Source organism: Sus scrofa, chromosome 16 (assembly GCF_000003025.6).
Source record: "Sus scrofa isolate TJ Tabasco breed Duroc chromosome 16, Sscrofa11.1, whole genome shotgun sequence".
Lineage (NCBI taxonomy): Eukaryota > Metazoa > Chordata > Mammalia > Artiodactyla > Suidae > Sus > Sus scrofa.
In genome coordinates this window covers 73,185,435-73,205,845 of record NC_010458.4, presented here as the reverse complement: position 1 = coordinate 73,205,845, position 20,411 = coordinate 73,185,435, and the positions used below count along the sequence as shown (strand labels likewise).

General features: G+C 44.3%; 1 protein-coding gene across 1 annotated transcript in view; it reads right to left on the bottom strand.

The window, feature by feature from the left end:
- The window catches only part of SEMA5A (semaphorin 5A), a 539,522-nt gene that overhangs the window by 130,129 nt on the left and 388,982 nt on the right, over window positions 1–20,411 (bottom strand).

Genomic DNA, 20,411 nt, shown 5'->3' with positions numbered 1-20,411 from the left:
TCAACTGGACCCTGAAAGATGAATATCATTCACCAGGCACAGAAGGGAACGAGGGCGAGTGGGGGAGGGGGGCGTCCTGCCAAAGTGGGAAGATTAGGGACCGTGGCTCAGGGACTTGTAGGAGCAAGGGTTCCTTGGAAGGGTGATGCATCGGGAATGACCACTGGGAAACAGTTCTGTTTACATGTGTTTGTGCAACGCCCCACACTAGATCAAGTGTGATAAAGGGCTGAGCTCTGCAAAACACTTTAACAAGCCATGTGGAACAGCGTATGTAGCACAGCTGAAGATTCCAGCTCCCTGCGGATCAGCAACTTCAGCTTCCCAGCCCATGGACCATGAACAGGTTATGAATGCACCGTGGCACAGATCTCCTCCACGCACGGGACAGTGTGGGCAGCTTTGCCCTGCTTGGCTGGTCTCCATGGCAGCAAGCAGCCTTGATTTTTCCAATGTGCCATGTACAGAATGCCATTTCCTATGGTTGCCATGACTGGGAAGGCCTGCCCTGGCCAAAGTTCTCCATGCAGCCTCCAGGAGACGCCCATGGAGGCAGAGACAAGCACCCCGGTAAGAGCAGAAAGCTGGGAATCACCCAAAAGCCAACCAACAAGATTACGTTCAAGTGAAGAGTAGAAAACCGTATAGTGGCAAAGATGAAGGATCGTGAGTTGTGTGCATGCACGTGGATGAATTTTGCTCAAAATTTTTAAAAGAAAATCTTAGGAGAATACACATAAATCCATCTACCTAAAGGTCAAAACCATATAAAATTAAGCTATGCCCTCTAGGGAATAAAATATGGTGAAACGATAAAGGAAAGCAAGGAAATCATAAAAACAAAATTCAGGGTAGTGGGTACCTTGGGAAGAGGGTTTGGGTTTGGGGGGTATAAAAAGGGGCCTTCAGAACATCTGTGCTGTTCTTCTCTGTCGCTTGGCTGATGGGTAAACTGGCACACCTGTGTTATTACTTACTACTCTTTACACTGAAAATACCTATCTAAAATAGTGCCTATAATTACCCCCCAAAAAACTTCTTAAAAACGGAAAGCTAGAGTTCCATTGTGGCTCAGGGGGTTAAGAACCTGACACAGTGTCCGCGAGGATGTGGATTCAATCTGTGGCCTCCCTCAGTGGGTTAAGGATCCGGTGCTGCCACAAGCTGCAGTGTAGGTCACAGATGTGGCTTGGATCCAGTGCTGCTGTGGCTGTGGTGTAGGCCTCAGCTGCAGCTCCAATTTGACCCCTAGGCTGGAAACTTCCATATGCTGCAGGTGCAACCATAAAAAGAATAAGAAACAAACAAACAAACAAACAAAAAAAACCCAACAACAAAGAAAGCTACTATACAGAATGCAATTTTTTATATTTGCAAACTTACCTTTTTAGGTGAACAGGCATACCTGTCACCCCTGCCCCAACACACAGACACACGATAAGATGCTAATTTTGATGTAAATATATTACAATAGAAATGAGTATTAAGAACAAAAGGCATTGTAAGTATATAATAAGGCAGACACTTCTATTCCCTAACATTCCTCTGGACGCAACGCTTATTCTTTGGACAATGTCCTGAACAGAGCTGGGGCTAGGTGTCAACACACTTCTTGCTATCCACCCTAAGGGCCTGGGTATGGATGTGTCTGGCAAGAAAGTCTCCCCATGATATGAGGGGTGGACTTCGGTTGGGATCCTTTTGAGAGTGAAAGATAAAGGGGTAGGGGAGAGAAAGCTGGGAGGTGGCAGAGAGCTGCAGGCGCCTCAGGAAAGCTTCCCGGTGACCACTGAGCCTTCGAGGTGTCAGCTAAACGCACACAACGCTTGCTGTGCCTTGTTCTTTTTAATTTTATTAAAACAATTAAACTTTTTTTTTTTTTTTTTTTTTGCTTTTCAGGGCTGCACCTGCGGCACATGGAAGTTCCAGGCTAGAGGGTGAATCAGAGCTGCAGGTGTATAGCACAGTGAGGCAGTGATGCTTATATACCTATCAGTTCTTTTTCAGATTCTTTTCAATATAGGTTATTAAGCACAATGGAATAGCTTTCCCTGTGCTACACAGCAAGTCCTTGTTAGTTACCTAGTTTATAAACAGTACGTATATGTTAATCCCAACGTCCCCATTTGTCCCTCTTCTCAGTGTTTCACCTTTGGTAACCAAATGTTTGGTTTTGAAATCTTTTTTTTTTTTTTTTTTTGTCTTTTTGCCTTTTCTAGGGCTGCTCCCATGGCATGTGGAGGTTCCCAGGCTAGGGGTCCAATCGGAGCTGTAGCTGCCGGCCTACGCCACAGCCATAGCAACTCGGGATCCAAGTAGGATCCGAGCCACGTCTGCAACCTACACTACAGCTCATGGCAACGCTGGATCCTTAACCCACTGAGCAAGGCCAGGGATCGAACCCACATCCTCATGGATACTAATGCAGTTTGTTTTTTTTTTGTTTTTGTTTTTTTGTCTTTTTGCCTTTTCTAGGGCCGCTCCTGCGGCATATGGAGGTTCCCAGGCTAGGGGTTGAATCGGAGCTGTAGTCACCAGCCTATGCCAGAGCCACAGCAACGTGGGATCAGAGCTTTGTCTGCGACCTACACCACAGCTCACGACAACGCCGGATTCTTAACCCACTGAGCAAGGCCAGGGATCGACCCGGCAACCTCATGGTTCCCAGTCGGCTGCGTTAACCACTGGGCCACGACGGGAACTCCTGGTTTTGAAATCTTTGAGTCTGTTTCTGTTTTGCGAATAAGTCCTTTTCTATCATGTTTTATTTGGTTCCACATGTTAGTCATCTCAAGGTCAGGTATGACAACATACGTGATTATATCATTGAGGACCTACATGAAGTGCTTATGCTGATAATTAATTTTTGAGAACCCTTTCAATACTACAGGTGAGGATTTTTTTTAATTACTTCGGGGTCGCATCCATGTATGAGATTTTAAGTATGAAGACAATTACTGAAATTTTTATAACACAAAACAATGAAAATTGAGGGCTATAAAAACCTGATATATCTGTTCTAGAGGTGTGAAAACCAACTTCTACTGGTTTTAACTCAAGATCGTTGCAAGGAACTTTTACCAATTGTAGAAAAGTCTCAATATTTTAGTCTCACATGGTATATGCTGAACGCATATTTTCTAGTTAAAGAAGAAGAGAAATCCTCTTTCTTGAGCAAATTTTCTTTTCCTCTCTCCATTCAAGTTTAATTTCTCAAATAAAAAAATTACATATTTAATCAGTTTTATTATTTCAGAGTGTATGATTAGACTAAAAATAGAGTACAAGAACTGCCCTCTGAACATTGTTTTAATCTCAAAATGCTTTAAAAATTTCAGAGTTAAGCTTTTGTAGCCTTCAGAAATCCGCAAAGAGATGATAATTATTCACTTGGTCAGAAAGTTAATTAATTTGCACTAAATGCTCTTAACTGGTGAAAAAGCTCCGAAGCTCTTTTTCTTCTTTCTTTCATCTCTGGGCCGAGCTAACATAATGACGATGTGGCTGGATGACGGAGGGATGACTAGCTGGACAGACGACAGATGGCTCCCTACTTGCCACCTACCCATTTATTCAGTATTTATTTAGCATTTGCTGTCAGCCAGGGTACAGCAGCGGAAAGAACACTTTTCCTTGACATTTTTTTTTTTTTGATCTACAAGAGCGACTGCATACATAAATATAATTTCAGGTATTCTTTTTTTTTCCTTTTGTCTTTTTAGGGCCACACCTGCAGCATACAGAGGTTCCCAGGCTAGGGGTTGAATGGGAGCTGTAGCTGCCGGTCTACACCACAGCCACAACAGTGCCAGATCTGAGCCACAGCCACAGCAATGCATGATAGGAGCCGCATCTGCGACCTACACCACAGCTCACGGCAACGCCAGATCCTTAACCCACTGAGTGAGGCCAGGAATTGAACCTGAATTCTCATGGATACCAGTCAGATTCATTTCCACTGAGCCACAACGGGAATTCCTCAGGCATTCTTGACTTTAGGAGTTGGTTAGGTTTTGGCTGCCTTGATTCTTCATTCAAGGTCTCATTAGCAAAAATCACATCTTCAGCTTCTCTGAGAAAATACCTATTTATCCAACAGCTAAGTCAGATACAAGCAAATAGGTCGTTGCTCCTAGGACACTGGTTTCAAACCCCATGCCATTTTCAACACTACGAGAATTGTATGGTTTCTTGGTAACCTCTGCGGCATCTTTTCGGAAAGACACTTCCTTTTCAAGACCATAAAAGGCCCTATTTAAAACTATTACCTTTAGAAAGGACAAGCCACGAGCCCCCACTGCACAGCAGAGGGACGTATACCCAGTCTCTTGGGATAGAACATGAGAGAAGATGGTATGAGAAGAAGAATGTGCACGTATGTATGACTGGGTCACTATGCTGTAGAGCAGAAAGCGGCACAACATTGTAAGTCAACCATACCTTAATAATAAAAAAAAAAAGAAACATCGATTTGGCCATTTCAATATTTCAAAAAGGAAAGTATTATAAACCAACCAACAACTGGATCCAAGTATTATAAACCAACCAACAACTGGATCCAAGTATTATAAACCAACCAACAATTGGATAGCTTTTTAATTGCACTGCGGGATTGTGTAATTTTTTGGCAAGAAATAACTTATAAGAAACTCTGATGTTGACATCTCTGCAAATGACACGTATGATGTCCCACACCCACCCGGGTTTGTTTGTAGACATGCCGCTGTCAATCACCACACGACTGTCAGGCTCTTTACCCCAATCCCAGTCTGCTGCTGGGATCCGGGCGGAAGGACTATTTCCTTCCACCTGTGCTAATTCCCCACTGTGATGGGGGAGCTCCCGCTTCCTCTGATGGGCTCCCGGTGGGAACGGCCCTATTTGCAGGTACACCACCCTCCCTCTGCCTCAGCGCTTGCTCACTCCCAGGTCTGTCAAAGCTCTTCCTTTCACACGGACGGATTTCGCTCCCCACATCTCCTCCGCAAAATCCTCTTGGCAAAGAAATGATGGGGTGTTTTTACTTCTGGTCACTCTGCCGTGTAATGACTTCTAGAAGAAAGCTCATTTAAAATGTCACCATTAAGGATATTTCTTTTCTTTTTTTAATTTTATTACAGTTGAGTTACAATGTTCTGTCCATTTCTGCTATACAGCAAAGTGACCCAGTTATACATATAGAGACATTCTTTTTCTCATAATATCTTCCCTCGTGTTCCGTCACAAGTGATTGGATATAGTTCCCTGCGCTGCTAGCAGGACCTCATTGCTCATCCATTCCACACATGTAATAGTTTGCATCTACTAACCCCAAACTCCCGGTCCATCCCACTGCCTCCTCCTTGACAACCACGGGTTTGTTCTCACACAGTGGAGACAATGCCCATTCTCTCCTGACCCTTCTCTGTGTACTGCCCTCTGCTTCAGAATTTAATTACCTAGAGGCCAAAGCCTAAATCTCATTGCCAGGCAAGGGTCATGCATACAAGACAGCAAGGTCGGTGGATGGCACTCAGGCAAAGAATGAAAAAGGTCGGCGGTCAAAGCCAAGGCGTCAACAATCCTACAAGTAATTTCTGCGGTCATCAGGTGCCGGTCTGCCTTGGCCCAAACGACCTGACACCTTTGTCGAGCCTCCGTGACCATGTCCTGTCTGTTGGATGAAATCACTACAGAAAGATTTACTCCAAAGACAACGTTCCTATCAAAGGGCGAGGGGGGCAACACTGTCCCCTGACCGGAACCTGAGATTTCCTCCGGCAAAGATTCAATTTGTTAACACATCATAACAGAATCAAATTATTCCAGATTTTATGGCACTGAGAAGAATTCTGCTTAGAGAATGCAAGGGTGGCCAGTTGAGAGCAATTTTGCGTATTCCATTAATGTTCACCGGCCACCGTGAAGGAGGGGGAGTTCTAAAAGTCTGTTCCTTGCCTTCCCAAAGGAATCACAAAACCGCATCCACAGAACGTCTGAGTCAGTCCGGAGCAGGGACCATGTCTTCTTGGGGGAAACCTGAATGCGCCCCAGTGGTCCTGGAGTAACTGGGTGGCAGACACACAGCGCCCCCTAGAGGGGAGATGCCATTGCCAGACTGCCTATAGGGTGAAGTCAGGGATTCTCCTGACAGGGTCTAGGTTTATCCCTAGAGTCAGGAAAAGACCACATCTCAAGGTCACCGTACAAAGAAAGGAAGAAGTGAGAGTAGAGATGGGGGGAGGGGGTGCGGGCAGAGACAGTGATGGCCATTACATTTTTAATGTTGTAAGATATTTTATTTGTCTTTGGTTTGTGATGGAATTATCTGTTAAATGCCATAAAATATATGGCATTTTCTCCCTGCCTTCCACTTCTACACTATTGATTGTTTTTTTTCCGGGGCAGACATTAGCTCACGGAGCACTGGAGCCAATGAAAAATGAAGTCTTCAGTCTAGATGACCAGGCGTAGAGCCAATAATCAATGCAACTGGGCAGCTCAAACTAGAGGGAGAGAGGTTTTCGCCTTTGAATATGAGCCACCCTAATAGTTGCAGGAGTAGATGTTTGTCCCAAGGAGAAACATTTTATATTTAATTTTAAACTTTTAAGACTGAAACTTACATTGAAAGGTTTTTTTGTTTGCTTGTTTGTTTGGCAGGGATGGGGCTTCGGGACACTTCCTGTGGTAGCAAGTTTCTAAAGTGGCCCTACAATTACATACATATGTACCCCCTCTTCAGGAGTAGCCCAGCCTGTGATGATGGTATGTCACTCTTGGGATCAGGTGACATTATACGGCCCTAGTGAGGGGTTTTACAGGTGTTGATTTTGAATTAAAGTGGGATTACCCTTTGTGGGCCTGACTTAATCAGGTGACAGCCCTTAAAAGACAGCCAGGCCCCTCACTGAGAAGAAAGGCTCTTTGCAGTCTGGATGGAGGAGGTGGTTATGTTGGAGAAGGAGCTGGGTGGGGAGGAACTGCAGGCAGCCTGTGAGACATGACAGTGGCCTCTGCCAAAAGCCAGCAACCCCCTGAGGCCCTCAGTCAAACAGCCACAAGGAAATGAACTTGTCCGACAACCTGAATGAGCTGGCATGTGAATTCTTCACCAGCCACGCCTTCAGATGAGATTGCAGCCCTACCTAACATCTTAATTGCAGCCTGCTGAGACCCTGAGCAGACAAGCCAGACAAACACAGGCTCTAGACTCATGGAAACTGCAAGGTAATAAATGTAAGTTGTGTTACACTGCTAATATTATGTGTGTGTGTGTGTGTTTGGATGAAACACCTTTTAACAAATTTTGTACTAAGAAAAGTAGTTAACAAGTGTTGGTAATACCTGTACAATGTATTTAATGCATTTTCTCCCAGATGATGAAATGAATGAGGATGGAGTGGCCATTTAATTGGGAGTTTTATTACCTATGAAGACATGTGTTCTTAAGATCATTGAGAAAAATCCTTTTACTATAACACTTGCAAGTTTGTCATCAAATTAGCAGACAAGTGGGTCTTCTCATAATTGCATTTCTAGGACAAAAGTATCTGCAAAAACATATCCTAACTTATGCATTCCAATAACTGGTGCTCTACACAGGACTTACCTGACAAGAGTTTTCACAGCAAATGGTTTGAATGTTTCTCTGCACACGTGGAGGTCTCTAACTCACAAAACAAGAAAACCTGGGACCCTGGATGGATGTTACTAAAATCTCCTTGGAGCAATGATATCATTTCACACAGAAACAATAATATACTAACTAGAGTTTTGTATAAACAGGAGGACAGCAGACTTTGGAACAGGGGGCTATTTCGCTAACCTCCAGCACCTGCCATGACAGCTAAAGGAACAGGACCAAAAATGTGCATCGGGCGGGATTTCTACGAAAAGACCAGGTAAAGAGACACAGTTTGTATTTCTTTGGTCCACAGACTGCAATGTTTTACGCCCTGGGACAACTGGCAACCAATACTGATCATGTGCAACATGAAAGAGAAAGAACGAAAGATTTACACGGGTCTGACACAGAGAAAGAGGAGAGAGAAAGCAGATAGAGAAGGAAACAGGAGATGTAAAACTGGCTCCTCTGTGAAGACAGAAGTGGATTGCATCAATTTAGAGTAAATTGGGATATTTACTCATTAGCGTATAACTTCAGATTATTTTGTGGTTGGGGAACGAGGCATAAAGTACGAAAATTATTCAGGAAACATGTTTAAAAACATATTAAAACCAAGAATTAATGTTGCTATATTTAGTAAAACAAAACAGGGAATTGTTTTTATACCATGTTAAGTGGTTTGGCATATATTACACTGAACTCCACAGCAGACTTTTCATTTTAATTGGGCCTGACAGAGTAATACCAAAATACTCATTTTTTGTTCGTTGAGTTCAGGACATGGAGAAATGGCAGGGGAGCAGGGGAAAGGCGGGCTGCACTTTAAATGTGGCTGTGAGACCAGATGCAAAGTGGAAAAGCACACCCAGGTGAATTAGTGCCCAGGGCCGCTGCAGTTTAGAATAGCACATCCTCGGCTTAAAGCAGCAGAAATGTGCCACCCCATAGTTCTGTAGGCCTGAGGTCTGAAATCAAGGTGTGGGCAGGGCCACGCTCCCTTGAGACGCTGGGTACCTTCCTTCCTGTGTCTTCCCAGCTTCTGGGGGTGGCTCTGCATCACTGGTGGTCCCTGGCTTTCAGCCGCATCACTCCAGTCTCCGCCTGCATTGTCACATGTCCTTTTCCTGTACGGGGGTCTCTCTCCTCCTCTTATAAGAACACCAGTCATATTGGATTAAGGGTCCACTCTCCCCCAGTATGACTTAATCTTAACTGATTGTCTCTGCAAAGACCCTATTTGCAAATGAGGTCACATCTGAGCTATTGGTGGGTTGGGACTGCGACATATCTTTTGCGGAGATCACAGTTTAACCCGCGACACCAGGCAGTTGGATTGTCCTTCACCGCTGCTATTCACTGTAATTATATTATCATTAAAAACTCAAAATCCATTAAACTTTATCAAATAAGCACTCAAAGGACACAATGCTCCCTTTCGGCTCGCGGGAACCTTATATAAATGGACACGTGCAGGGCACATCCAGATTGGGTGTGGGTTTCCAATTTCCAGGGAGCAGGTCAGAGTGTGGAGCAATTGTAAAAAAATCTTTCCAAAATAAGGGTTTCACCAATGAATGCCTGTGCGTGACACTTAGGCAGTTGTGAATTGATTAGAAATATTAAGAGAGATAATTGCCAGTAAAAGGCAACAGTAACCGTATTACTTAATTTTTGGTACCTGAAAAAAATCTCCCTAGGGTCTCTGAAGTCTTCGGTACTTTAGCCCGAGGGAAGACTCAGCAGTCTTCCTCTCTTTAGAAGGGAGCTGAAAAACTGAAGAATTAGGCACTGGAAGAATCTATCTATATATATATGTATACACACACACACATATATACACAATATATATACATATATATGTATAAATAATGGGATTATTATTTCATTTTATATATATATATATAATTATATATATCATTATGTGGGTGTGTGTGTTTATAAAATCCCATTCCTGAAATTCATTATTTCAGGAATGGGATTTCGACTTCTGCTGAGCAAGGTGCAATTGCTACTCTTACAGAAGTTTCTACAACATACTTATTTATTTATTTATTTATGTCTACTTAGGGCCACACCCGCGGCATATGGAAGATCCCAGGCTAGGGGTCAGATTGGAGCTGTACTGCCGGCCTACACCACAGCCACAGCAACGCGGGATCCGAGCCGGGTCTGTAACCTACCCTGCTGCTCACAGCAATGCCAGATCCTTAACCCACTAAGTGAGGCCAGGGATTGAACCTGCGTCCTCAAGGATGCCAGTTGCACTCATGGACACTAGTTGGCTCGTTACCGCTGAGCCACAACAGGAACGCCCTCTGGAACACTTTCTATTTCTTTGCTTTTCCTGCCAGCTCATTTTGGAAGTATTACTGATTTCTGGATCTTAATAATGATCGGTAGCAAGTAACAATAAAAATGCCTGTTCTGTGTTAAAAATACACAAGCTGAGAAGGAAGGACAGGATCGCATCGTTGGTGATAGTTTCTCCAGGGTCTTTGTGGATGCAGGAGTCTGGGCTTCCACCTGCATCGAGGAATCGCCTTTCCGTCTGGTTACCTTGACCCCCAACCCTGTGACCAGCACAATGTCACCTACTTCGTGATCCCTTCAGTTTTCCTTCTCACTGAGATGATTCCGTGCAGTGGTTGTGAACTTCATAAAAACCAGATTCTGGAGTTCCCGTCGTGGCACAGTGGAAACGAATCCGACTACAAACCATGAGGTTGCGGGTTCGATCCCTGGCTTCACTCAGCAGGTCAAGGATCCAGCATTGCCGTGATCTGTGGTGTAGATGGCAGACGTGGCTCGGATCTGGTGTTGCTGTGGCTGTGGTGTAGGCCAGCAGCTGTAGCTCCAATTGGACCCTTAGCCTGGGAACCTCCATATGACTCAGGCACGGCCCTAAAAAGATAAAAGACAAAAACAAAAACAAACCAAAAAAACAGATTCGGGGTCTAATCTCTGGTGAAAATAGTGAAGGTCACATAGTCCCTCCAACTGAAGTCCCAGAAAGTGACCCCCCCCCAGTCTGTCCCTCCCACCTCTTGAAAATCATTATACGCAGTGGATCTCGTGTGCTGCCCTTAGAAGGTCCTTCTTAACACTGAAATCTTTCCTACCCCATGTTCCTTCTTAGGCTTTATTTGTTTTTCTCCATCTAACATTTAAGGTAACTATTTTATTGTTTGTTTCTCGTTCTAAAAGATAAACTTCTTGAGGACAGGGAGTCTGTCCACTGTGTATGGACAGACTGAATCCTCTGCATGGACTTTGACATGAAAACTGCAGGTTCTCCCTTCTCGGAAAACGTTGTCAGCAACCACTGAATGGCCCAAGCCAAAGAATAATAATAATAATAATAATAATAATAATAATAAAAAGTAAAAAATAAAATAAAAAAGCAAGTGAGGTCTTGACGTTACCCAATTCTCTCCCCTTTATACCTCCCAGAACAATCTATACTGAATCTATCCGTTTCTCTCCATGAAAATAACCAACAGCAGTATTTCTCAAACTTTTAAAAATTATCACTCTGGCAAGGAGACATTCACATTTTTTTCTGTACTTGTCCTCACACCCATGAAAGTTTAATACGAAAGACAGCATATTTGTTTAAGCAGTACATGTATATTTGGGCTTTGTACCTAAAAATAAGATTTTTTTTTTTTTGGTCTCTCAAGACATTTTTTTTTTAGGGCCACACCTGATGCATATGGAAGCGGATCTAAGCCACATCTGCAACCTACGCTTTCAGCCATGCCGGATCTTTAACCCACTGAGCGTGGCCAGGGCTTGAACCTGCACCCTCACAGACACCATGTCAGCTTCTTAGCCCAATGAGCCACAACGAACTAATTTTTGCCTCCTTGGAGCAACACAGTCCAGCTGAGAGTGCTGCCTTCGTCATCACCACCACCTGACTGACAGCCAAGCCCTCCACCCCCATCCTCCCCTGGACCGTGTTTGTGACTGTAACAGCTTTGACCAGACTAGCCTTCCTTACGCAATTACAATAAATGACACATCACTGCAGTGCCTATTTATTTTTACATTAATCCATGAATCTTGCAGCAAAATGATACTGAAGTTGCAAAATAGAAATTTTACCCCCAATTTTACCCTGTCTACCCTGGTTGCTCCTCTCCAATTCATTCTCCAAGAACTATGGACAATAATCTTTGAAAACATTTATTGTTTCATGTTACTCCCTTTCTTTACAAACTTTTCAATGATATTATTATTGTTAGTATTACTGGATTAAAATCTGAGTTTCTTAACAAAGCCTGTAGCGCATATGTCATCTATCCCTGCCTTTGTTTGTAGCCATGCAAGCTGCAGGGTTGGGCAACTTATTCCTTGGTGTGACTGCCTAGAAAGCAGAGCCTGAAGCAGGGTTAAGAGCTGATGCATTTCGTGGGATACAATCCCGAGAATGTGTAAGTGAGGGAAGCAGCGGAGCAGGAAAGGGAGCGGGTAATGCCACATGAGAGGTCACCACGGGTCATTCCTGGATGCTGAGCCACAAAGGGACACCTGCTTGGCTATGTGCAAAACCCACTGGGTTCCTGAATAGCCCACTGGAGGGAAAAAAGAGAAGGAAACTTATGAGCTGGTTCCTTCCCATGTCCCGCCTCTTGCTGGCTGAGGTGCACCCCGTAGGGAGTTAATCCCTCCGCACTTCCGAGGTGTAGCTCCCAGACCCTGTAGCATCTGTTTGAGAAGCTACATCCCAGGCCAGTGGTGTGATGTCTCACCCACGTCCAGAAGTGGCCGGAGGGCCTGGCCACCAGCTGGTCAGCATCAGTGGGAAGAACATCACGGTTCTGCCCAGAAACCTATCAGCACGGGAGGCAGCTCAGGGGGAGCCAATCCCAGGAGAAAGGAAGGCCAAGAAAATCTGAGGAGGCAGCTAAGGCAGGTCCGATCCATGGACCTTCTCTAAGGTTTCCGCACACACTGGTCTCCACCAACTCTCAGGGCCCTTCATATTCCAGGAGACACTTGAAATTTTCTTCATCAGAAATTAAAATGGATCCTCAGTCACCACCCATCTTTTTCCCATGCCTTCTCTCCTGAGAGTTCTGACCTGGTTCTCTTTTCGACTACACATCAAGGTTTTCTGCTTTACAAGTAAGAAATAACAGATGCTGCATCCCTAAATTCCCCACGTACCTCGATTTTTGAAAGAAAGATTAGCCTAGAATGTAACTCTTGGGTCACATTCAACTTTTCTCCAATTTTTGTCTATATTGTTTTACTTGAAATCTGGTATTGAATATTCCATCATTTCGTTGTGTTTGTTTTCCTCTTTCTCAAAACTCCTCTTTCATATGTTTGGCTGAATCTAGCCAGTAATTAGCCTTATTCTGTGCTTGTAAAAGACACCCCTGGTATCTATTCAGTTGCCTGAGATTTTCAATCTGGGGAATGTCTGCCTATTCTCTTTATTCCTGGCTGAGTATTATATATTCTTGATTCATATTTTCTTTTGTTCAGATTACTTTAGACCACCTCTCTTAGGTTTATGCAGAAAGAGTACTCTAGGACTCTCTAACTTTTTTTCTCCATTTGCACGTATTTTTTCTCCTGAGTGCCTAGATGATTCTTTACTTTTGTAATTTAACAGTGTAACCTGACTACAGCTAGTGTTCATTTATTCTAAGTCAATATTGTTCAAACACGGTGTGCTTTGAAATGTGTAGATTCAATTCTTTCTTTATTTCAGGGAAATCATTTCTGGTCCTTTTGCTGTCCCTTTCCAGACCAACACAAGTTCTATTACGTATGATTTCTGACTCTTTTTTTTGTCTCATATATTTTAATCACGCTATTAACTGACTTTGCCTTAAAACGTTTTCTTTCTAATCAAGTCATGTCTGTCTTGCTAACTAGTTAGCAAATCACACCAGCAAGAATTGAGATGAGCTGCAATCATGTCTGCTGTGCTCCTGTTGGATAAGAGATTTTAGATCTGCATTGCAAACAATTAGAAATCAATCACAATGATGTCAGGGCCCAACCACAGAGGGGGGCAAGGTACATTCACTATAGAGAAGTGATTCTAAGATAAAAAAAAAAAAAATCGGTATTTCCTCCAGAACAGTGCTCCTTGAATCTGGTCCAGAAATGCCAGCACTGAGTTGAGCTGGGAGACTGTTAGAAGCGACCCCTCTCTGTGCTGAATCAGAATCTCATGAAGATGGACTCAGGAACCTGCCTGCCCTCCAGCATGCTTTCCAGGTGAGTCACCCACGGCTCTGGTTGAACCAATGGTGGGCTAAGATAGCACCCCAACACTGAGGTCTGTGGAATGACTGGCCAATGGGGACCTGCTATAGAGCACAGGGAACTCTACCCGATATTCTGTGATGATCTATATGGGAAAAGAATCTGAACAAGAACGGATGTGTGTACATGTATGATGAGTCACTTTGCTGTCCAGCAGACAGGATCAAAACCTTATAAACCAACTACACTTCAATAAAACTTTAAAAAAAATGAAAGAAAAAATGTACTCCAGAAATATACAGGTTTGAATTAAGGGAACAAATATTATGCAAAAATAAAAATGCATGGTCAGCAGAGGTGGCAGAGGGTCCAAAACGACAGAATGCGAGAGAAAATATGGGAGAAGGAGCAGATTTGAAGACACCCTGGAAATGAGGCCAAGGGAAAATAAAGGAATATATTTCATTCAGAAAGGAGAGGAGAAACCCCGAAGCCAGATGACATGTCCATGGCGGCGACACAGAATGAGAACAACCATAGTGAAGGGCAGAGCAGAGCGACAGCCACACGCGAGGGGCAGGCAGAATACTGGGAGCTGGCAAAGGAGGAGCAGAGGGGAGACGTGCTAGAGGAACGGGGTTCTGCAGAGGAAGGAAGATTCCCGGAGAGATGCATGCTCCACGCGATGCTGACTTGATCTTTGTCCAGAGGAACCGTGCAGCCATTGGCATATAAGACTCCATCACTAACAGGACGCCAGGCATCAGTAGCCTAGAGGAGGTACCACTGCCATGCTTGCCTCTGTTCCGAGAAGACCTTCGAAGAAATAACTTATAGAGAATCAGCGCAGTTATGGCTGGGATGATGTGCTAATGCTGGCTGGATTTCCAACAAGAGAGAGATGGAAGCGACAGGAAAACAGACTCAGAAGGTGTCCAGAAACAGCGGGTGGTGGCAGTGGGGAAATGCCATTCAAGCCGCAAGAAGCACCGTGCACGGGACTATTAACAGAGGTCTCTTTTACTTTGATTTTTAATAATACGGACAAATAAATTAACCAACTTTCAAATGATCACTGACAGGTTTTCTCCAGTGTGTGTTTATTCAAGCCAACTCCAGAGGAGAGAAAATAAGTTATTGGGGCAGAAGACGAACGCAGGTGGTCAGAGGAGAAGCATGGGCTCCGACGCCTTCTTTGATATGGTTGCTGATTAACATTTGTGGTGTAAGGGCTCCAGAGAGTAACTGCCCCACGGGCCTTGTTTTATTATAGGAAGTGCACCTACCCTCATATGGACTTTAATGTCTAACCCACTCCTCAACGGATAAAAAAGGAATGAGAGGAAGGGTGACTGAGTCTAAGGGAAGAGAAGGACAAAGAATCATGAAACTTATAGGGCATTTCCACCCCTAAAACTCCTATTGGACAAGGACTGATACAGGTAATTGAACAAGGCCAATGGGAGAAAACCGCATCTTTCTGGACCCCAGGTTGGTACCCCCCATCTTTAACGGATAAAAACCCCTGTAAAACAATAGAGAGCAGGGGGCTCTTCTCCCCCCTCCCAGCAGCCCTGGGAGCTATTTGCTTTCCTCTAATAAAGACTTTGCTTGCTTGCTGCCTGTATGTTTGCAGAATTCATTTGTCAACTGCATGAACAAGAACCCGGATTCCGGTAGCATCTTTCTGGCATCATTATCACCAAACCTGATTCCCAAACCCAAGATATGAGAGTGATTTTATTAGCAAGTTAGGAAGTATTCCAGCTTCACATTCACTGGTTGTAAATGGTACACTCCAGCTCTATCATATGAGTGCTTAATAATTCCAAGGGGAGCTACAGCTTGCTCAGCTGAACTGTAAGGACCCACCCATGTTTGCTCAATGTCAGCTTTATTATCAAATGCACCTATGGTTTGCCTTGATGAAACCCTACTGGGGCAATATATTAATAAAAGGCCATAGAGGAGTTCCTTGGTGGCACAGCAAGTTAAGGATCTGGCATTACCACTCTGGTGGCTTGGGTCACTGCTGTGGTGTGGGTTCAATCCCTGGCCTGAGAACTTCCACATACCTTGGGCACGGCCAACAACAGCAACAACAAGCTATATAAATATCAGGCTTTAGAATTTTAAATGTAAAATTCTGTAATTCTTGCCATCCTACTTGTCAGGAGTTGTTTGGCTCTTAGCAAGTGTAGCTGAAACAGACTGGCCTTTGGGGATATTCTAACATTCCATTTTTACATTTCAATACCTTGGAAATAAAGAAGAAAGCTATTGGCTGGATCATTAAAAATTACATCCTGAAAAGTTAAATTTTATTCTGAATTAAACCTTGCAAAAAAAGAAATCTCCTTCAAACTATATGCATCAACCACAAATGTAATAAATTCATTGAGTAATGAATTAAAAAAAAAAAAAACAAAAAAACGAGATAAATGGGGATTTCCAGAACTTGGTTGGGACAGGAAATCTATAATTAGAGAGTTCCTCAAGTTAGAATCATCAAGCTAGTCTAAACAAACCTAAATACCACCTCTGTATCCAGATGCTACGGGAACTCTTTGCATGTCTGCCCTGAGTCCTAGCATCTGGTCGGGAGAAAGGCTCTCTGTGGGGCTCCAGCATCCATGATTGTCTCCCTGCTGGAAGGGGCCTTCACCCACTGCAACCCCCACCCCTCCTCTTGAGTTTAACAACAACTCGAGGAGGGAGGCATGGGACTACAGAAGAGCAGTTCGATGTAAGGCCTCTTCTTCCATTGTCTCAACCTGTGACTGGAGTTAATAACATCTTGCTATGCCATGACTGAATTTGTAAATAGGCAGTGGATTAAAACAAAAGCAGGAATTCCCATTGTGGGGCAGTGGAAACTAATTCGACTAGTATCCATGAGGATGTGGGTTTGATCCCTGGCCTCGCTCAGTGGGTTAAGGATCTGGCATTGCCCTGAGCTGTGGTGTAGGTTGCAGACGTGGCTCCGATCCCACGATGCTGTGGCTGTGGCTGGCCACTGCAGCTCTGATTCGATCCCTAGCCTAGGAACTTCCATACACCGCATTGGCGGCCCTAAAAAGCAAAAATTAAAAAAAATAATAATTTAGGCGTTCCCGTCGTTGCTCAGTGGTTAGGGAATCTGACTGGCATCCATGAGGACCCGGGTTTGATCCCTGGCCTGGCTCAGTGGGTTGAGGATCTGGCATTGCCGTGAGCTGCAGTGGTGGCTGCAGATGCAGCTCAGATCCCACGTTGCTGTAGCTATGGCTGTGGCCAGCAGCTGCAGCTCTGATTTGACTCCTAGCCTGGGAAACTCCATATGCCACAGGTGTGGCCCTAAAAACCAAAATAATAATCATTAATAATAATAATAATAATTTTTTTAAAAAGCAGAAAAATCAGGTCTGTAGAACAAAAAAAAGTGAATCTCTATGGGACATATTTGCTGAATGGCTTGTGGTCCATCATTATCAGCATCAGAACTGCAAACCTGGAGGCAAGATCTGGGAGCACCATGGCTACTACAGCCTGGGCTAATCCCCTAGCTTCGATGTTGTGGGAGAGGAAAAGGCTGGGGTGGGAGAGCGCAGGGAGCAGCCCAACCCTGAGATCATTCAAAACTGACTTGGGCAAGCAAGTTTCTAGAAGGCTGTACTGTTTCAAAAGCCACAGATGTTGACTATAATTTCATTTTGGATCTGTAATTTATCTAAGTGGATCTGTTCTAATTTGATTTAGATTCTGCTCAGACACATTGCTTGCAATAAATTCCTCCATTATGTTATTCCAGGGGGCATGTTTGAAACAATGGTAGAACAAGTTGCCCATTGCTATGGACTGAATGGGACTACCCTCCCCAAATTCATGTTAAAGCCTTAATCCTCAGGGCAATGCTTTTTGGAGGCGGGGCCTTTGGGAGGGGATTAGGTCAGGAGGGTGGAGCCCCAGGATGGGACTGGTGCCCTTATAAGAAGAGACAGGAGAGAGATAACCACTATTTCCACATGTGAGGATGCAGCAAGAAGGCAGCCGTCTACAAATCGGGAAGAGAGCCCTTCCTCACCAGGAAACAAATTGGATTGCACTTTGACCTTGGACGTGCAACCTCCAGAACTGTGAGGAATCCACGTCTGTTGTTTGAGGCTCCCAGTCGGTGGTATTTTGTTATCACAAGATACTCCTTAGAAGGGCAGCGTCATTAGAAATCATCAGAAGTCCACTAGGAATCATTACAAACACAGCGGAAACAAACGTGACCTTTCCATGGCCTTGGCTGGGGTCCAGGTCAGACTTCTTAGGTTGAGGCCACAGGATGCGCTGTGCAGACCCACCAGGGCCTGCTCAGGACCCATCACCATCCTTCTCCAAGTACTGATGAGAAACTCAACAGCCTCCCAGAATTCCAAGAGGACTCTGTGCTCTGTGGCATCAACCAGAACATGTATGAAAAGAACCTAGGAAACTTTTTGGTCTGTTTCATTCATTCCTCAGTCTACCCCATGCCAGGCACCTCCTGGGGGTAATAGGATAAAAATTGCAGAAAAAGGGTCATGGTTCTTTCTTGGACTCGAGTGAGCAAAACAGATGCTGTGATGGCAGTTCCTCGTCTGCTCTTAAAAGAAACAGACCTGACCACCCATCCCCTCAGGCTACCACATCAATCTTCAGCAGGCCTTCTCTGAAGGGGTCCTGGAAGCCTTCCCAGCTAACCTCCTCCATGCTCCCTCCCTGCCCGTCCCAGACCAACCTTTAGAGGCCCAGTGGCCTCCTTTGGGGACCCAGTGGTGACATCTCTGTCCTTACCTGACCTGACCACACAGCAGCACCACCCACAGGTGACCCCTCCTGCATCTTGCACCTTGGCTGTGTTCCTCCTCCTTCAGGGCCATGTCTGCCTCCTGGGTCAGCTCTTGGCTTAACCATCATTGCATGGGAGAGGCCAACCCTCACTGGCCAAGCCCAGAGCCTCCTGGATCTCCTACCACTTTGCTCTCTTCGCACCCACTGCAAAGGCTGGTCCTCCCCTCTCATGAGGTCCTTAGTGGTTGGTTCACTATCTGCCATCCAGGCCTGAACGTAAGCTCCCTCAGATCAAGACACTGCCAGTCTGTTCACCATCTCACTCATCCACATTCAGATGATCCACAATAGAGCAGAAACTCCGTAAATCTTAGTAACTTCATGAATAAAATGAACCAACTGACGGATAAAAGATACTATTAACACCAAGAGTGGAAACTGTGTCCCATGAAAAAGGGCCAGTTACACAAAACACACAGGACAGAGAAGGTGGGGAGGGAGCTTATGTAGGAGCACCTGGAAGCAAGAAAAAGCAAGGCCAGGCTGCAAAACTAAGACCCTGCCATGAAGCTGGCCTTGGGCACCGGGCACTGTCCAGGTAACGAAGAAGAGATGGGACCTGCCTTCAACAGGTGAGTTACTATGGAAACCAAACAGGTCCAACTGTCCCTGATAACTTGATAAGTAGTGTTACTTGTGTTTTCTGTAAAATGTTTTGTTATTTATGCCCTCAAACACGTTCTCTGGAATGCTTCTATATACCATCCTCCCACAGGAAAATACTGCTGTGAGCACGGTTTATTTAGACCAATCACAAATCATATCACAACCCAGGATAATATTTCATTCAGCAATGCCCTCTAACAAATTTCACTGTCTTGAGTTATCCTAATTAAAAGGATCTTGCCAAGAAGAGACTTATTTTACGAGTAGTTATGAAATAATAGTTTAAAAAAATCAGGCACTGCTTTTCCATTAAAATTATGACTAATGCAGTGAAAGAAGATGATGTAATTACTTCCAGAGGAAGACGACGGAAAGGGAGCATTGTGGGCTCTGCTGCTGGGGGGAGAGGAGACAGGCCAAAACTTGACACTGAGATCGCATGTTTAGAATTCATTTTTTTTCTTTTACCTATTTTATACTATTTATTTTTTAATTAAAGTATAGTCAATAGACAATGTTGTGCCAGTTTCTGCTGTACAGCAAAGTGACCCAGTCATACGTATATATATATATATTCAGAGAACTACCATATGGTCCTACGACCCCACTCCTGGGCATGTATCTGGACAAAACTATAATTCAAAACGACACACGTTCCACAGAAAAGAAAATCATGGACTTGGAGAAAAGACTTGTGGTTGCCAAGGGGGAGGGGGAGGGAGTGGGATTAATTGGGAGCTTGGGGTTAACAGAGGCAAACTATTGCTTTTGGAATGGATTAGCAATGAGATCCTGCTGTGCAGCACTGAGAACCATGTCTACTCACTTGCGACGGAGCAGGATAACGGGAGAAAAAAGAAGGGATGCATGTGTGTGTAACTGGGTCACCATGCTGTACAGTAGAAAAAAAATCATATTGGGGAAATAATTAAAAAAATAGATGAAAATAAAGATTTGGAAACTATAAAAAAACCCAAAAAGATACATGCACCCCTACGTTCATTGCAGCACTCTTCACAATAGCCGAGACATGGAAACAACTGAAATGTCCACCCACAAAGGAATGGATACAGAAGATGTGGTACATATAAACCACGGAATCCTACTC